Here is a 19,451-nt window from a genome sequence, read left to right as displayed (position 1 = left end):
TATTATTCAAGCGAAAATATTTAATAAATATGACTCCATTATGATATACTTGTTGTTTTATTTAACCGTAACATTTGTATGATCTCTTAAGACAATATTATCTAGGGACTAGACTGTTCTTTTAAAGAATATTGTTTAAGAGAAAAATAACGTTTAAGAGAAGAATAACAACTCAGATTTTGAAGTTTAACAAAAATCATTAAACGAAATATCACTTTGAATGAAAGGTTGTTTTAAATAATAACGTCTAAGAGAAAAATATTTTAGAACATCTTTTAGGCTGTGTTCACTTAGGCTATGTTCTTTTCGTAAGATTTGGGAGAAATGATTTGGAGGAGATGATTTGAATAGATTTGAGGATAATTTTTTTGTTGTTTTTTTGAGGGGATTTGTGGGTAATTGAGAGTGGATTTGAGGGTAAAGTTTGTGAGAATTAGTGTAAGATTTGATTGATGTGACAGATTTAAAAAATTAGTTTAATTGATAAAAATTAAAGATTACCTAAATACCCCTAGTTATTAAAATAATATAAAATGTTATTTTTAATGTTATATTTAATTTTAAAAATGTTTATAAAGAGTAAAAAAATAAAATTAATTTTAAAAATGTAAAAAATTATAATTTAATAAAATAAATTTATTTTTAAATGTAATAATTTTTTATAATATAATTTACTACCAATTGAATATTTTTGAAGAAAAAAAAACTTCTAATTGAATGGGTTAAAAAATTAAACCCAGTATATACAAGTGGGTTCAGCGTGTAGAATCTGCACNCCTATTCCCTATCATTTCTTCTTCCTTCCCACCTTTGTATCAAACAAAGCGGCCCAATATAATAAAACCAAAACTATAGGTTTGAGTCCAACACTACACATAGTTGATGAGGACAATTTAACTCAGCAGCTTATAGGTTGAAATCTCTCAGAGTACACGAAAAGCAGTCTCTGGCTTNTGGGGGAGGGTTTCGGCGGAGAAGGCGATGGGGTTGAGAGAGTAGAAAACGAGGAGGCGCAAATTTCATCCTTTCTGTTGAGGGGAAAGGTGCAGATGAGGGCATATGAGACTTTTTACTATAAATCCATCCAAATCTCTCCACTTTTGCGGGTGATTGAAAAGGTCTCCATCCCGCAAATCCGTCTTCGACATTCCTTCCTTTTCTTCTCAAACGAACACGCAGTTAACTTTAATTCGTCGCTCTCAAACATCCTTGAATAGTAATTTCCACTCATACGAACACAGCCTTGGGGTGATTGGGGGAGATGATTTGGGGGAGAGTGATTAAGTGGATTTGAGAGGATTTGAGGGTGAATTTTTTTGTGTTTACTTGAGTGGATTTGAAGGTAATTGAGAGTGGATTTGGGAGTGAATTTTGTGAAAATTAGTGTAGGATTTGATTGATATGACAATTTTAAAAAATTTGTTTAATTGGTAGAAATTGAAGATTACCAATATGCCCCTAGGTATTAAAATAATATAAAATGATATTTTTAATGTTATATTTAATTGTAAAAATGTTTATTAAGAGTTAAAAATTTAAAATAATTATTAAAAATAATTAAAATTTAATTAAATTATACTTTAGTGAAATGATTTTTTTTAAATGTAGTACTTGTTTTTAATAGATAATAATGCGAATTGATTGTTTAAAAAATTATTCCTTCTTATGGAGAAAAAAAATTTGAATTAGAAATAAATTACAATTTTAGAAAAGTTGAAAGCATAAGTGGTTTTGGTGACAAAAACCAGAACATGGAAACCCGTGGACTGGGAATGCATAAAAATTAAAGTTTAATTCTGTTAACTTCAAAATATCATCCTCCTTTTATTTTAGTACAAAAAATAAATTTTCACATTGCATTTCACCCACTGCCATGGACTTCAGTGCATGCCCTGGAGATGTTTCAATCCTCTCTGCATCTTCCACCCTCCTCAACAAAACTGGACAACAAAAACTTCTCTCACATTGCCTCCACCAGTTCCACCACTCTCTTGTATTGCATTTGAGTACGAAGTAGTTGTCGCCAATGGTTATGTTCACCAGAGAGGAGCAGTCACCCCTATCCTACGTCTCGACTCCGGAGAGGGTGACAACATCAATGGTGTCAAAGTTTCGCCGGCCAAAGGTTGCAACAAGCTTGAACCGTGCTTGGAATCGAAACCACCAACTCATAACCGGATACAACTCTTAAAACCAAAGGTTGTAACCGGATACAACCAAGGCGTAACCGGATAACAGTTTCTCCTTTCCTCTTACTTTGCAGCGTATCCGAATACACAAACCCATAACCGGATACAGCTTCGTTTCTGCAACCCAAAAACCCGAGCCTCTTCATCATCAACACTTCTTCCTGCTTCAAGCTCAAGTCCTCCATCTTCAACGCATCTTCATCATCAACAACACCACCGGCCACGGGTCTCTGTATGGTTTTTCTTTTTCTCAGCTATTGTAGGAAGGGCATAAAAGCCATTTCGCTGTAATTCACTGCAAATCTTCGCTAATGTGCGAGTGACACAAAAAGGTGAAATCCCGCAATTACACTCTATTACTCGCTCGATTCATCGCTCTCTCATATGCATGAATAATGTTTCACCCTGAAGTGAACACAGCCTGAGAGTGGATTTGGGGGTGAATTTTGTGAAAATTAGTGTAAGATTTGATTGATGTCACATTTTTAAAAAAAAATTTTAATTGGTAGAAATTGAAGATTACCAATATGCCCCTAGGTAAGATTAATTTAAAGTAATATAAAATGATATTTGTTAATGTTATATTTAATTGTAAAAATGTTTATTAAGAGTTAAACTTTAGAATAATTATTAAAATTAGTTTTTAAAAAGTAAAAAAATTATAATTTAGTAAAATGAATATATTTGTTATGAAATTTTAATATAATTTTAACATATTATTATAAAATTAAATATATGTATACTGTATGATTTACTAATAATAATAATATAAAGACTTTTTTTAGTGAGATTTATTAAATAAAGTCCTATATCTAATTATCAACTGGAATCCTCTTTCTCCCTCTTTCTCATCACTGAAATCACATCTTTTTATCCATGTAAATATTATATACTTTCACTCTTTCCTGCACACTACAAAATCTAACAACCCATGCATGAATTATTACTACTCCAACTTTTCTCCTCTACAAACTCTCTCCGTAAACTCTTCAAGCACAAACCTTCTTCCCATTTTCCTTATTCCTCACCAACACATTGCATGAAAACTCTGTGCCATGCATAATTATCTATCTTCATTACGCTTTCTCAAAGCAAATCACGTAGCTTATACTCTTACGCTGTACCCACACTACCCATTTCTCCTATTTTCTTCATTCAACTCAACCAAACCCTCATTTTACTCAACAGGGCCTTCTCACCTTAATCTGAATACATTCACTGCACTTGCCTATCTCGCATCTCATTTACGTGAACCAACCTAGTAACAATGAAACCCACTTCTTCTTCTTCTATCATCACGACACTTCATATCTTCTCTCTGCCATCTACACTTATATACCACTCATTAGTTACCCCTCTTCCTTTTATTCTTTTCTCTTCCAATTTCTCAAGCTCACCCTTGACTCTTCTCCTACGCCAGCGGTGACTGCGACGGCCGTCTCTAGTGCAACGGTGTCGGTGGTGCTCCTCCCGCCTCCCTAGCGCAAGTGGAGGTCCACCACAAAAACGATGATTCTGTCTCCAGTAACCAACTCCTTCCACTCCAATCGCTAGATCACTCTCGGGCTGCTGCATCAATGCCGGATGGACATCTGCATCTCACAGTGCACACCATCAACCATGGAAAGACATCACGACCATCGCCATCTCACACTGCTACCACTAGCACCTTCACCCGCGTTCATCTTCTTCATCGTGTAACCGGATACGTGCTTCGCTGTAACCGAATACAGCTGAGTGTTGATGTTCTTCATAGAAGCGTAACTGGATACGCTGGGGTTGTAACCGGATACAACTGAGTGTTGAAGTTCTTCATAGAAGCGTAAGCAGATACGCTGCATTTGTCACCAGATACAGCTGCATCCATCTTCTTCTTCTGTAACCGGATCCACTGTTTTCATATCATCAATCACCTTCTTTCTTCATCTACCACCACGTGAGCTTCTTCATACACCCCCAAGCCTGCAAACATTACACAAACAAACCATTCTAACAACAATACAGTCGTACATTTTAAAGCTTCTTTTACGATCAAAAAGCTTGATGGCCATGTCTCAGTGTGTTGTCAATGCTGCAAGCATCTTTTCTGTGTGCAATGCTGTGGGTGAAGGGAGGAATCTCCATTGTTTAGGGCCACAACGAAGCAAAGAAACTCAGACGAATCTCTACATTTTCAAAATGGACGACGCTCTCACAGTTCACAGTGTCTCTCGTGAATGCACAATTCAAACTTTCTATTATTTAATTTAGTATATAAAAGTGGGAATTTATTTTATGAATAGGGGCATTTCAAACATTGGGACGCTGTTACCTCCAAATCTCTTCATACATGCGAGTGATTGAACAGTGTAACAATCCCGTAATTCGGTTCAAATCATCGCTTCCAATTCAGTCCAAGTGAACACGTTAATATACGTAATTCATCGCTCGCTAATACTCGACTACAGTAACTTACCCTCATGTGAACACAACCTTATAGACAAAAACAAGCTTATAAAAATGTTTTCTAGACTATAATGTCTATTAAACAAAGTTTTATAAACAACTTCTAATGAAAGAAAACGTCTTTATTAAAGAATCATTTAATAAACGATATGTGTAACAAACAATGTCTAAACGTCTAAATGGAAAAAGTCTTACAAGTAAGCATTTTATGAACAAAAGCATCCATCTCAATGATAACTTTGAGCTTCAAATTTGTTTAACTCAAAAAGTGTTATTCAAGCAAGCGTCATACAAAATGTATCGTCTAACAAAAGTCCGCTAACGCTGCATATCTAAAACAACTTTTGATGAAGAAACTAATGTTTTACACTATCTGATAATCATATATGCTTAACGCTTTTCTAAATGATGCATTATTAATGAGTTGACAAATGAAAAAATGTTTTGAACATGCAATATACCTTAACATTTATCAACGTTCAAAATATTTAATACATGTAAGATAAAGTGTTTTGATGCTTGTATACCTTGTTCTTGATATTTGTGTAGATCATAAAAAGTAGAAAGACTTGACCAAAATCACTACACCCAAGAAAAAGACGTTGAGAGATATGAAGAAAATTATGGGAATTTTCCTATGAAGATTTATGCTCTGACACATCGTACAAGCTATGTTTTATAAGGGTAATGACAAAGCACTGTACCTCTATAAAATAAACTTGAGTTTGACCTATCACCTTAAAAGGCTACCAGCTCCACATGAAGTCAACTTCTCTATCTAACAAACATTTTTCAAGAAAAGCTATAAATAGATGAAAGCTTGAAGAGACAACAAGAAGGATAAAATAGAGATAATTTGAACTTAAAATCTCCTATTTCATTGTATTATTTATCCTTTCTTTAAGAGTTATCAATATGTATTTGCTTATAACATTGATTGTGTTGAACATTTTTAAGAGAATTAAAACACTTGGTGTTTAGTTTAGTTGAGTTAAAGAGTCTAGAAAAGTTTCTAGGGGTTGAGACCAAAAGTGGTTAAAATACTTGTATGCCAGAAATGGTTATAATACTTGAGAATAGAAAATGTTAGAATACTTGTATACCATAAGTGGTTAAACTTGACCCAGTCGTGTTGATTAGATGAACCAAGAGTGATGTTAATACTCGTTGTAAACTTGAAGAGGTAAGACTCGTGCAATCTTCGTAAAGATTGGTGGAACCCCTTAAGAGTTCTTAAGGGAGAACTTTACGTAGCTTAGGTTGAGCGAACCAATATAAAATCTATGCTTTATTGCTTTGCTCTTTGAAATGTTTTCCATATACACACTTTATAAAAACTAACCTTTAAACATTTTATTTAAATTATATTTCTCTCATAATCCATTAGACGCTGCCTTACGAAAGTATTTTGAACACATTATTCACCCCCTCTAGTGGTTTCCTATGATTTAAGTTGATATCAAAGCTTACCTTAGGGGTGAATTCTTAACAGAACATGAGGAAAAGATCCTAGTAGCCATGGAAAACAAAGGCTATGTTGTGAAGCGACTTCTTCTATTCAAGTGGGAAGTTTGATTATTGGAAACAAACAATGATCACATTCTTTGAATCCTGTCACACTGACATGTGGGATATGGTTGATAATGACAACTATATACCTCTTGATGATGAGAGATAGCTGTTAATGAATCGACAAGTGTACTGAATCGTATCAAGCAATATAAAATGGTAAGACCAAGTATCGTTTCTCAAGAGACTCACGATACTAAATAGTTGTGTTTTTGCGTAACCAATTAAGACTTTAAAAACAATATTTTGGGGGTTTTGAATGCAAAGTGCAGAAAAATAAACATGAATGCAATTTGATCAATTGAGGTTAAACATAAAAGTGAATGGATGATGTTGATAATATGGGATGAACATGTTGTTCGGGTTTAGATTTCACCTAGTTACTCTCATGCATATAAGAATTCATCTTCTTCATTAATAAGTACTAAAAACCCGATTCCTCAACAAAGAAAGTTTATCCTTACTTATTAGGTCACAATTCCTTGCATCCCTAATAATTAATTCTGCATTACGGTTAGTAGCTTAAGACAACCAAAACTCATATCCCCATTCTTGAGCAATAGTACTTTTGGGAGCAATTCCCCAAAACCTAAATTGTAAGGTACCCTTCGGTACTCATGCAAATCATATATCATGCTATGAATGAATTAAACAAAGCAAGCAATGAGGGAAGGAGAAAAACCCTAACAATTAATGAAAGAAGCATATATCAATAACAAGAAACAATTCAAATACATGAGAGTTTAGAGGTTACATCTTCCCCAATAACAAATGAGATTAGTTCTCCATCGTCATGGAGAAACTAGGTGTACAATGGAATGGAATGAAGATAAAACCCTAGAGGGAGAAGAGGAGAGTTCCCACATCCCCAAACCTTCCCCCTAAGGGGTGAAAAACGTGCTTTTGTACTCAAGCCATCAAAAGATACACTCTTTAGGGTGCCTGGGTCTTAAATAGATTATAAAAATAACAGAAAATAGGTCCAAGCCCACGTCGTCGGTGCTCAACGCCCCAACTTAGGGCACCCAAGCGTGAAACAAAAAATATTGGCACTCAGCGCCCTTGAAAGGGCGCCCGGGCGTGCTGTGGTGCAAATTCTGGTGCTCAGCGCCCTTAAAAGGGCGCCCAGGCTTTGGACAACAACTTCTGGCGCTCTGAGGGCCCTTTTGTAGGTGCCCTCAGCCTAGGCAAATTTTTCTGCATTGCGTTTTTTCCTTATTTTTTTGCAGCTCTGCTTGCTCCTAGGGTTCCAACTCCTTCATACTTTTGCTCCTCTTCCAAATCATACCAATAACCTAAAACATTAAGGGAATTTAGTAATAAAATCATTAAGTATAACCTCAATTCTCTTATTCACAAAACTAAAGCAAAAACATGAGTTAAAGCAAGTTTTTAAGTAAAAAGGGTGCATTTAGTATCAAAATTGAATCACAGATAACAATATATTCAACTGTTATCAATAGCCCTTTCCGAGAAGCTCATGGTCTGATGAAGAAAAACATAAGGACCTTTTTAGCTCTAAAGTCTGAAAATCGCTAATGCGTGCTTTATTTGAGGGAGGGTACAGGAAAGTCCATACTGTCAAGGGAGCTAAAGAAATATGGGATACCTTATTTGTCACATATGAAGGCTTAAGCGACGTAAAAAGAAACAAGTTGACCTTGCTAACTCAAGAGTATGAGCTATTCTTCAATCTAGACAATGAGAACATTCAAGATATGTTCAGCCGGTTTTAAACAATCTTAAACAAACTAAGATCTCTAAGAGCTTCAACAAGATGGAATCATAAGAAAATAAAAGAACATAGCGTAGAAAGCTGAGAAGCCTACCATAAGGACTCCCGCAAAAGCCCTCAAGGTTGAAGAACCCTCAAAAGAGTCAATTGGTGAAGAAGACTCCATGGAAGAAAAAGAAAAAAAATGAACTATCTCGTTCATCTCAAGGAAGATTCATTCGTTGTGGAGAAGAAGGAAGGACACTCAATTTAGAGGCAGACGCCCTGGGTCAACCTTCAGAAGTGACCAGCAAAGGGAAGGTCCTCTGATATACTATAAATGCAAGAAGTTAGGCTACTCCAAGTTGGAGTGTCCTGACCTTGAAAAGACAAAGGGAATCAATTTGGACTTCTCAAAGTACCTGGAGGATATGGACTTCTCAAAGTCTGATGAGGGAGAAGAGGAAACCAATCTCAATCTTATGGCTGATAGTGTTGAATGCTCGTTACATGACTCTAACGATGAGGTAGATTTTACCGATCTACACTTTTTTATTAAAGCCTCCAACGAGTTGTTGTCAAATTCTTCTAAATTGTCAAAAGCTTTTCAACTTGCAAGAAAACAAAATAAAAAACTTTCAAAAGAAAATGACATTTTTAAAAAATAAACTAACATTGGTTGATGATTATATTAAGGGTTTACAATACGAAGTTAACAACCTAGAAGGGACGCTAAATATTTTGAAAAGAGAAAATGAAACAATCACTTTGAAAAATGAAAAACTAGTTAAAAATACAACCATTGCTAGAGACGCTAAATGAATCAAAATCCTCAAATAAGAAAATGACACCCTACATAAGGTGTTAAGTAGAATGTATGAAGGAGATGAACATTTAGGGCTTCTAGTCAAAGATTGTAAGCATTCATATGATAAACACGGTTTAGGATTTAGTGGCAACATCACTCATAGTACATCCAAATCCAAAACTGATTATTTTGTTAAACCTAAAGAGAAAAATCTATAACCATGCATCAACCTTCAAAAAGAGAAAATTGAATAAGACGAATTGCTAGATATATTATCTTTATCTTTATCTTTAGTTAGTTTGTTACTATTTTTTATTTGTATTTTGGGCTTCACTCATATTTATTCTATTATAAATAAACGACCCTACATGTATATTCAACACAAGGGAAATTCATCCCACACATAGTTTTTCACCATATTCAGCATGATATCTAGAGCCTGGTTCTTGTGAGGAAAAAAATATGTTACCTCTACCATTACACCCATTGTTGCCGGCGGCGACGTCATCTATCGCTATCGGCAATGGCATCCTCTACCACCATCGTCTACCATTGTCACTACTAGAGTTTCAGTTTGGCCGATGATCATACGGTCTTGATCGTTTCGGCCAGGCGACCACCATGACGTTAATGATGCCTTCATCAGAGCTCCTACGCACTCTCATCACCTTTTGAAGTTGTGGATCTACTCTTTTTTTCATCATGCATGGTGGCACGTCTCGTCTCCTTTCAGGTAGTTATTTAAAGCATCAAGGTGAGTCTTTTTCCTCTTTCAGATTCATCATGCGTGGCTGCACGTACCGTCTCCTCTCAGGTTACTATTCACAACATTGATGTTTCTCTTTTTCCTTTTTAGGTGCCTTGATTGGCGAATCTTAGATTTTTAAGGTTTCTTTCTCCTGTTCATTGATGGCTTCTTCTTTCGTTGTCTCTTTTGACCTTCCTTTTGTCACCATAGCATTTAACCCATCCATATATGCTTTTTCTCTTAAGGTAAAGATGGTCTCTATAGAAATCTTGTGTAAAAACCCTGACTAATATAGTGCATTGGCTTCCTGGTTGTGGAAGGACATTGGATGTAGGCATTAAGGCCGAACCAATATAAAAACTGTGTTTGATTTTCTCTGTCCCTGAACTCTTTACTTGACTTTACTTTCTATATAATCAACTTTACTTTTCCGCTACACTGATTTATCTTTTTCCTTGGGTTTCAAGAAAACTTTGAAAGTTTAATACTTTACGAAAAAGATTTAAAAAAGACTCTGATTTTTGAACCTCACCAATTCACCCCCCCTCTTGGTGTTGAAACTAAGTCATTCTTTGTCCAACAAAGACAATGTCTTTGACCAAACCCTCTAAAAACCTTGAACAAAGATTAAAACTTATAAGAGAAGAAACATGCTAAACGCTCAAGCTTTAAAAGGAAATATTCCAAAAAGCATTTATAACAGACTAGACGCTACTACGAGGTAAAATCTTTACTTCGTCCAACGATGAAGTTCTTACTCAACGAATGGTATCTTAAGAAAAAGCATAAATGATAAATGCTACCTCAATAATAGAAAATGTAAAAAGCACTTTATTATTATGAACAAGCATTAAGTGTCATTAAATGCTCAACGTTCAAAAACAACAAAAGTGATAAGAGATATTTGTTGAATGTACACCTTACTACACACATTCACCTACTCTATCTGAAATGCATCAGAAGTGGATGTTAATTACAAAGAAGACATTCACAGAATGTTCTTGCCTTTGGAAATTGTGACTAAAAAATAGTACAACCTACTTCTAGCAAACACTGAAAATAACAAGTAAAAAACTAAGAAAAAGTCTCTTACAGGCTAAATGTTTCCAAACACACTCCTAGTCAAATAATAGAAAACATAAAAACCTTGATTGTCCTAAACAAGCTTTGGATAACATTAAATGCTCAATGTTAAGGTAAGTACGAAATATGACAAACATGTAGTATAAACATCTGCTCTACTTTGTTTGGGATAACAACTACAAGCTTGGATATGCCCTACTTATTAGAGTAAAAAAATGAAGAAAGAAAAACAAATATAAGAAGAATGATTCCTTCATCAAAAGTTGTGTCAAATAGGAAGTCAAATATTCTTTTGATAAAGTTATGAAAAACATGTCTGCTCTATCAAAAAGACTTCATCCTATGACAGACACCTGCATCAAATACCCATAAGCGTCAAACCTTAAGGCAAGCTTCATCAAACGGTCATATTATCAAGACAAGCATCATTTAAATGGTATATCACTAAAGGAGTATAAATAGAAGATCAACAGAAGAAGAAGATGATGATGATGATGATGAAAAAGGACATACTAATATAACACCATCATAATTGACCAAAAAAACCTCTTTGAGCTATTAGATACATAAGAGTGTAGAAAAAGAGAAGAGCTCAAGAAAAGAAACTCTGAAACTTCATCATAATATTTGCTTACTTTTGTAAGAAGAAAGAAATAAGAGTAATAAAGTGACACACTATGAAGTTCTCTCAAGCTTTATTGTAATATTTGCTTACTTTTGTAAGAAGAGATAAAAGAGAAACACGAAGCGAGTCTATAGACTGTTTTGTATGGAACACATATCCTCTCTGTGAGAGTCATGGTCTAAAGGACTTGTAAGTAATTAGTTGATTGCCATTCTGAAGAGGATTAAAACACTATTTGCTTAACTCAAGAGAGTTAAAAATATCCATGAAGAGTATCAAAGGATACCATGATTGTCTAGTACTAGGAGTGGTGCAAATACTCAACTACTACGATAATGAGAAGTTATTGGCTGACTAGGGATACCAAGAGTGGTGCGAATACTCAACTAGTCTATGGTAACAGGAAGTTATTTGTTGACTAGGGATATCAGGAGTGGTGTGAATACTCAACTAGTCTAGGGTAATGAGAAGTTATTCGCTGACTAGGGATACCAGGAGTGGTGCGAATATTCAACAAGTCTAGGGTAATTGGAGGTTATTCGCTGACTAGGGATACCATGAGTGGTAAATAATACTACACAACCATGAGTGCGTGAAACTTAGTCAAGGTCACAATAACGGGTGGTTATTATTGGACATGGATAACCAGGAGTGGGTTAAACTTAATTAGACGGTGTATTAGAAGGATACCAAAAGCATCTAGGGATACCAAGAGTGGTGAATAATACTGCACAACTAGGAGTGAGTGAAACTGAGTCGAGGTCACAGTAACTGTCAGTTATTGTTGGACAGGGACAACCAAGAGTGGGTGAAACTCAACTAAACGGTGTATCAGAAGGATACCGGGAGCTTCTAAGGATATCGGGAGTGGTGAAGAATACTGCACAACCAGGAGTGGGTTAAACTCAACTTGTTAAAGTAACACTGGTTACTCAGTTTGGCTAAGGATACCTAGAGTTGTTAGAATACTTAAATGTACTTCATTGAATGTTTGAATGAAACCCTCTAAGTTAACTTGGAGGAGAACTTAACATAGCTTTACCAATGAACCAATATAAAATTTGTTTGTGTGTCATATCTTATCTTGTAAATGATTGATTCGTAACTAAAACAATCTCTCGATACTCAAGTCAACAACAAGTCTTCAATGAGCAACATTATTAATGGTAGCCTACAAAGCTATTGGGAATGAGTTTAAGTTAGTCTTCTAAAGGAACTCAACATAATAACTTTTATGGAGGAAGCACAACTAACTCACATGCATAACGTACATAATGATCTGATTTGTAGCCATGAAAGGAGTTATGAAAACACTATTCAACCCCCCTTTGAGTGTTTTCCCAAAACTTTAGGTGTTGCTTGTCGTAGGCTACGTGCCGCCTACTAGAACTTTATGCCACCTACTAAAGTTATTAATGAACTACCCAACCACAATACGACCTGTCTAAGTAGTTCTACCCGACCATAAGTCGACTTGTATGACTACTTCAATCTGCCACAAACTTTCCTGTATAACCACCACTATCTGACCACAAGCCGACTCGTTCTACTACCCTTCGAACTACCAATGGTAATTATGTATTACTATAACTTAGTAACATCTTGATCAAATAATTGACTCATGAGATAAATCGGCCACTGGACCTTGTACAGGTGAGAGTTCATAATTACCTTATAAATAGTCCAATAATCAAGGTAAATATTTTATGTTTATTATTACAACATTAATTACTATCTGATGCACTTGACTAACTTAAATGTTGAAGTGTCTTCTACAACCACACTCCCTTTTAGTATTGAAGAAACATGAACTTAAAACATCTCTGTTAAAATATAACGGCTCAATTTCGCACACTAAGGGGGGGGGGGTGAATTGGTGAAATGTAAAAACAATTTTTTTTTTAAAAATCTTTTTTCACAAAAAGAGATGTCTTTAATATTTTCTTGAAACGCAGGTTAAAATATTTCTAATGTAGCGGAAACTTAATCGAATGAATACAGAAAGAAGTCGATTAAATATAAAAGAGTAGGGATCAGAAGATTCAAACACTGCGTTTTTATACTGGTTCGGCCAACCTGCCTACATCCAGTGTCCTTCCAACCACCGGAAACAAATGCACTATAATGGTTAAGGTTTTTACAACAAGGTTTCTACAGAAGACCTCACCTCAAAAATGTAAAACACCTCTCTTACCCTCTAAGCAAAATATAGGCAGTACACAACTAGACTAGCCGCAAGAATCCCCTCTCCTGCCGTCTAAACCCTTTGAGACACTCTCAAAGTCAAGAACACCACATACTCTTTTTCCTGTAATCACAACAGGGAACCTCAAACCAATCTTCAAAAGATTGCAAAATCTGATCGCGCTTAAACACCCAAATGTGCAAATTGATCAGCCTTGGAAAACACAACAGTCTTGCTCTTCAAGAAATCAGAAGTTGTTGATCACCACGGTCAATGTTGTTTCTTTGAGTTTTTTCTCTCTTTTTGTAAGATCACTCTTTCTGCAAAAGATATCACAAAATGTTAGAATCACAAAAGTTCTTACATAATTCAAATTCACGTTTATTTATGGAATAACACATCAGAGACGCATTTAAATCGACTTCACTACTAATGTAATCGAATATCATAATTATGTTATTACAGTTAGCAACAAACATAGAAAATAATTGAATGTGCAATTAATGCAATTGACTACCAATTAATTCTTGGTCAACACAATTAAAATATGATCGTTAGACAGTTATGTCAAGCATTAACAAAATTTCAAAACAATAACTAACATAATTAAATACAACAAGCATGTAATCAATTATACAACAATGTTAAGCATAGTTTTATGAAACTTTTCTCTTCGAAAATTCTCACAGCACACTTGAAAATAGTTGGTGCAAAGACACGAGTTTTCATCGATTCACCCCATAATGAAATCGACTTAAAACTGTTGTTTTGCCACACAATTAAAGTTCAACATTAGTTCTTGTGGTTTTCTTTTTCCATAAACATATTTCATGCAATCACATATATAATCATATATGTAACACAATGATATGCAATGAACAACACAAACATGTTCCTAAAAATGCTTTGAACAGATTTAACACTTTGATCAAAAGCATATAGCATGTAAACATAGAACATGTAACACAGATCAAACATGTGTTATTAACTATGTGTTATTAACTATGTGTTGTCATCATCAAAAACAAATATTACGGAAATTGTAAGGTTAAGCTAAATCTGTGCTTTTCCTATCAACAATCTCAACAATCTCCCTTTTTTTTATGATGCACAACCATGATTAATAATCAACCATGGTGCACAAATCAAACAAATTACCAATCAATTACAAAAATCATCATAATTCTTCCCCTTAGGGCATTAGCAAAAAAGGTAAGCTTACTGTAATTGATACACAGATAATCAGTTACACAGAGATGCATCGGATAACAATCAGAATAAAACATGATGCTCCCCCTGACAAAGTTATTCATATGATATAGGATTTTCTCCCCCTTAAATGAAGACATGTGAAACATATCAAGAATATGCAATGCTCCCCCTGTCATTATGCATATTTCAATCACAATACACAAATGCACAACGTAGTAATCAGAGTATAAATAAGAGCATGTATCAGCATATATCAACATTGTACCAAATCACATATATCACAGTAATATCATAGCAATATTGATACAATTTCACTCATAAAAAACAATTTAATCTTTTTATCATCTCAAAACATGTATAACAAAGAGAAAAAAAATTAATAGCATATAAATCAAGACTTAAAGATATTAGATATTCCAATTTTTGGAATCTATAAAACCCTTTTGATACACAGTCGATTTGATCTTAGTCTTAATAGACTACATTGCTTCTTGTAGGTTGATTTTTAGCGACATCATCATCTTCACTTTCTTCTTCTTCCATAACAACACTCTCAACAGGTACACTCCCTTCCTCACTTGAGTCTTCCTATCTGCCTCTTCTTCATTTTGATTTTGAAAAATCAAATGCTCTTTCATTTTAGTAACATCATCTTTTGTTCTCTGACACATAATCTTGAGAGACCTTATTTTTCTCAGTAAAGTCCTTTCAAATTCTGACCGTATCTTGTATGGAATTGAAGATAATCCTCATGCTTCTTCATCTTCTTCAGCAACCTCATTCTTGAACAGTTAACCCTCTGGAGTATGTTGTATACCCATTTTATGTAAAGTAGACTTGTTAATCAAGTTGTTTTTGTTGTATGAATCGCTTGATTCACCAACATAGTCAACTCCAAAATGAATAAGAACCTTAGAAATGAATACACAATAAGCAACATTGTTAATTCAAGTTTGGGTACTTTCAGCATATTATCTGAAATAGTTGTAGGCCAATCCACTTGGATATTTTCTTTGAACTGCAACCTTTCTATAGTAGCAATTTCTAACATTGTGATCAATGTTCTTGCAATAAAAGCATGCATTAGTAACATGTTTACTCAGATGAACAAATTTCTTTGAGTTTGTCCTATTACTTTGAGCCTTATAACCACTGCTTTATTTGTAGATAGCTCTACCAGAAGCTCTTAGCACAACATCTAAGTTTTGTTTGCCCTATGTAAATTTTGCTAGTGTGCTAGTCAAGTAATCAATCTTTTCAATATGTACAGGAGAATTATCACAATCTTTTTCAACAATCTTTGTCTCAGTATTAATTATCTTAGCAGACTCCAAGGAAATTTCTAACTCCTTTTTCAATTTTTCATTTTCCTCTACCAGATTATTAGTTCTATGCTCGTAATCCCTTTTGTCAGAGCTTAATCGATACCTTGTATTGGAGTCGCATAGCTTCTACGTGTATCTCCTGAAATGCGTCCAGCAACAAATCATACTTCACTTTTATTGGCTCGTTCTCAAATCCTTCATCATTATCATAATCAGTCTGCAGCAAAGCCTCCCTTGAAGCAAATATTTGACTCTTCCTTAATGTTGCAGTCCTCATCGCTTGAAGAATCAGAATCGCTATTTTCCCAGGTAATGTATGCATTATTTTGCTTTCTACTCTTGTCTTGTGGAAACTTTTTGCTTGCTTTTTTTTTATCTTCAAGTTTGGACATTCTAGCTTGATATGTCCTTCTCTTCCACACTCATAACATTGAACAACATTATTTCTTGAATTCTTCTTTCCTCTTATAGGACCTGCATTATTAGTGGTGGAACTTCTATTTTTCATAAATCGATTAAACTTTCTTACCACCATGTTCATTATCTCTTTGTCATGCAGTTCTGTTTTTGAGTCAGTTTTTGGTTCAAGATTCTTTACTACTTTCTTGCTTGTGACCTTGAGGGCAATTGACTTTTTTTCTTCAATTTATTTTTCCTCTTTTAGCCTTCCAAGCTCCAGTTCGTGATGGAAGACGCTCCAAGGAGAGGTCTTCTGAGACGATGCGAAGACGAATCTGGACTCCTCAAAGCTTCTCCGATGAGAGACGAACAAGGACGCAGCGGAAAATGTTGACTAAACTTTAGATCGAGAAACAATAGAAAGAGTACTCGAGAAAACCCTAAAAATGGTGAAGAACCTAAATAGAACCGATTAATCGGTTCAAAACAACGATTGAACAGTGGAAATCGAAAATCAATCGGTGGAAAGGCTTTTGTTCGGTGAAATTTGAAGGAAAATGGAAAAAGAAGGAGGAAACCCTAGGTTTAAGCTTCTGTGATGTGGAAGAAGCATAGAAATGGAATCTGTGGAGAAGAATGGTGGATCGACGAGGAAAACGAAGCTTACAGTGATGAAGGTGAGGGACCTGCGACGAACTCTAGAGAGAGAGCGATGGAGAATGGGTGAGAACGGACTTTGAGAGGCTGAAATGCAAGGACGAGGCTCGCGTGCTCGAGGTAATGGTTGATGTGGCGAAGTATGATCTGACGCGTGGTAAACTGGTAGAATGACGTGAGCGAGAAACTGACGGAAGCAATGATCAGTGCGTCGTGGAGAAAAGAATTAATGGAAGCACAATGGAAATTAATGGAGAAATGAAAAAAAATAGGAAGTATGCTTTGGAAGGAGGCCAGAGGTCTTTGGACTCTCTAGCCAATGACTTTCAAGAGAGATTTTTTTTTTTTATTTAGAAAATTCTATTCTCATTATTCTCAAAAGTGAATAGTACAAGTGAGGAGCTGGGTATTTATAGTGACCCATGCTCCTTGCAAGCTACACTACAGATACAATAAAATGTAAAAAGAGGACTACATGAGACAGAATTCCATCAGTTCGTGTTCCCTGAGTTTTCCAAACAACGTTGCCATATTCATGCAGGTTGAGTCTCTTGATTCTGATATGGTTGTAACTTTTGATTGCCAGCTTCTATTGAGGCTTTTAAGTATCTTGATGTTGATTTCCTCTTTGCCAAACACTTTTCCAAGAGCCATAAGATGATTGACTATGTGTGTAAATCTCTTATGTACTTCATAGATTGTCTCACGAACTTTCATCCTGAACAACTCATATTCTTGTATAAGAGAGTTCTTTTTGGCCCTTTTTACTTCATCAGTTCCTTCATGCGTGAGTTCAAGAACCTCTCACATTTCTTTGGCCGTTTTGCATTGTGATATCCTGAAAAATTCATCCATTGTTAGTGTAGACGCAATAACATTTCTAGCCTTAACATCATACTGAGCTCTACGGTTTTCATCTTGAGTCCAGTTTGAAAAATTTTTGAAACAACTTTTCCATTTAAAACATGAGTGGGCTCAAATGGACTTTTTAGAGTTGCATCCTAAACTCCTTTATCCATCGATTCAAGAAAGATTAAAATCCTTATTTTCCTAACGACATAATTTTCCCCAACAAATAATGGTGCTCTATTTGTTGAAGCACCTTCACCAAAGGTATGAGAATTGAAAGCCATTTTCCAGGAACAATCGATTAATCAACAATAGTAATCGATTAGTTTTTCAAATATTTTATGAAAATCTGCTCTGATACCAATTGTTAAAATAAAATGGCTTAATTTGTCACACCAAGAGAGAGGGGGAAGGGTGAATTGGTAAAATGTAAAAACAAAATCTTTTAAAATCTTTTTCACAAAAAGAGATGCCTTTAATTTTTTCTAGAAATGCAAGGTAAAAGATTTCTAATGGAGCGGAAACTTAATCGAATGAATACAGAAAGAAGTCAATTAAATGTAAAAGAGTAGGGATCAAAAGATTCAAACACCGTGTTTTTATATTGGTTCGGCCAACCTGCCTACATCCAGTGTCCTTCCAACCATGGGAAGCAAATGCACTATAATGATCAAGGTTTTTACAACAAGCTTTCTACAGAAGACCTCACTTCAAAAATGTAAAACACCTCTGATCGCACTAAATTACCCAAATATGCAGATTGATCAACCTTTGAAAACGCAACAGTCTTGCTATTCAAGAAATCAAAAGTTGTTGATTACCACGGTCAATCTTGTTTCTTGGAGTTTTTTCTCTCTTTTTGTAAGATCACACTTTCTGCAAAAGATATCACAAAATGTTAGAATCACAAAAGTTCTTATAGAATTCAAATTCGTGTCTATTTATAGAATAACACATCAGAGACACATTTAAATCGACTTCACTACTAATGTAATCGAATATCATAATTCTGTTATTATAGTTAGCAACAAACATAGCAAATAATTGAATGCGCAATTAATGCAATCGACTACCAATTAATGCTTGGTCAACACAATTAAAATATAACCGTTAAACAGTTATGTCAAGCATTAACAGAATTTCAAAACAATAACTAACATAATCGAATACAACACGCATGTAATTGATTATGCAACAATGTTAACCATAATTTTGAAAAACTTTTCTCTTTGAAAAATCTCACAGCACACTTGAAAATAGTTTGGGCAAAGACACGAGTTTTGATCGGTTCACCCCATAATGAAATCGACTTAAAACTGTTGTTTTGCCACACAATTAAAGTTCAACATAAGTGCTTGTAGTTTTCTTATTCCATAAACATATTTCATGAAATCACATATATAATCACATATGTAACACAGTGATATGCAATGAACAACACGAACATGTTCCTAAAAATGCTTTGAACATATTTAAAACTTTGATTAAAAGTATATAACATGTAAACACAGAACAATGTAACACATATCACACATGTGTTATTAACTATGTGTTGTCATTATCAGAAACCGATATTACATCTAAGATTAAGCTAAACCCACTAGTACAAAAACATCGTATAACGTCGAATATTTTTGGCCTTT

Source organism: Vigna radiata, chromosome 6, assembly GCF_000741045.1.
Source record: "Vigna radiata var. radiata cultivar VC1973A chromosome 6, Vradiata_ver6, whole genome shotgun sequence".
Lineage (NCBI taxonomy): Eukaryota > Viridiplantae > Streptophyta > Magnoliopsida > Fabales > Fabaceae > Vigna > Vigna radiata.
This window is presented reverse-complemented; position numbering follows the sequence as displayed.